This window comes from Gavia stellata, chromosome 3, assembly GCF_030936135.1.
Source record: "Gavia stellata isolate bGavSte3 chromosome 3, bGavSte3.hap2, whole genome shotgun sequence".
NCBI classification, from domain to species: Eukaryota; Metazoa; Chordata; class Aves; order Gaviiformes; family Gaviidae; genus Gavia; species Gavia stellata.
In genome coordinates, this window is record NC_082596.1 from 28,186,614 (window position 1) to 28,188,069 (window position 1,456).

A 1,456-nucleotide genomic window follows, 5' to 3' on the forward strand; every position below is an offset into this window, starting at 1 on the left:
AATAAAATACACCAGCCTCCATTTAATTTAATGGTTTTTTTCTCATAGGCTCTCAAATACGTCAGTCTGGTTTTGTAGAACAGTTTGATTTCCTACATTAAAAAATTTTTGGTGAAAAACAGCTCCCGCAGAAAATTTTCAACATGATTGATACAAGAAATACTATTTTAAGTTATAAAACGTATTACTAAAGAAGGAATATGACCAGATCGTGAACTCTCAGGCCACGAACTCATCTTTCCCCAGTTCTTATGAAAACACCTGCATGCCTTCCACATAACGCATTTCGAGAAGTGGCTTGGTTCTGGGTAACTGCGGCACAGCGATGCTGGGTGGCACTTGACAGTCGTTTCTGCCGGTGTACAAAGTAACTGCCTATCTTCTGGTATTATCGCAGCCTGGCAATCTCTGACCTACAGACAACGGATGGACATGACACACGTGTGACAAACATCTGTCTTCTCTCAAGATAGGCTAAAAAATACATCAGGGAAGGCTATTTTCCCTCTTTGCTGGAGACTTCCAGATGGTGCCCAAGTGGGCTGCCTAGCAGAAGGAAATTAAGTCCTTACGTCCTCAGAGAGCTCAGTGACACTAGGGAAGAGACTTCTCGGATGAGCAGCAGATTTGGTAACGTGTAGATTTATCTCCTCCCGTTTAGAGTGCTCTTAAAGGTTACCCCCATTTTCACACCTCAGTGAGCACTGCCTCAGTCGAGTCCCTCACCACCGGTCTGCATCTCAGACTCCTGGAAAAGGCGACCGGTAGCTGTTAAATCAACTACAGCGCTTCCCTGGTATTGATATTTACAACCACAGCGTTTCAGGAACAAACAAAAAAAAACCACCAAGAGCTTTTTTGTTCTAAATTTGTTTAAAAAAGAAGGCGGTTACGTTTCTCCTCCAGACATCCTCCTGCTGACCTCGCCCTCGAGTCACCGCTCCATGCTACGGCCACCCCCGACGGGCTCAGGGTCTTGCCCCGTGGCGGGTCGCCGGCACACGGCGAGGGAGGAGGGAGCCCGCGCGGCTCCCCGGGGCAGCGAGGGGAGGGGCGGGCCGGGCCGCGGCGCCCCGCCCCGCCCCGGCCCCTCCTCCGGCGGCGCTGCGGCTGCCGGCAGGCCGCAGGTCCACCGCAGGGAGACTCCTCGGCCCAGGAGGCTCCGGCCCGGCCCGGCCCGCTGCAGCGGCACTACACCGCCTGCTCCGCAGGAGGAAGCCCGGCCCTCCTCGGCCTGCCCCACTCACTAGCCCGTGACGGGGGAACGGAGGGAGGCAGCCCCGGCCAGCCCAGCCCCCGCCCCGCCGTCCCTCCTCCCCGCTCCGGTCCCATTCATTCCCAGCCCCTTCCTCTGCGCTCCTTCCCCTCCCCCGGCGCTGCCGGCCCGGCCGCCTCCCCGCCCTCCCCGCCCCACGCCGAGAGCCCGGCAGCGGGAAGGGCCCTTCGCGCCGCAGCC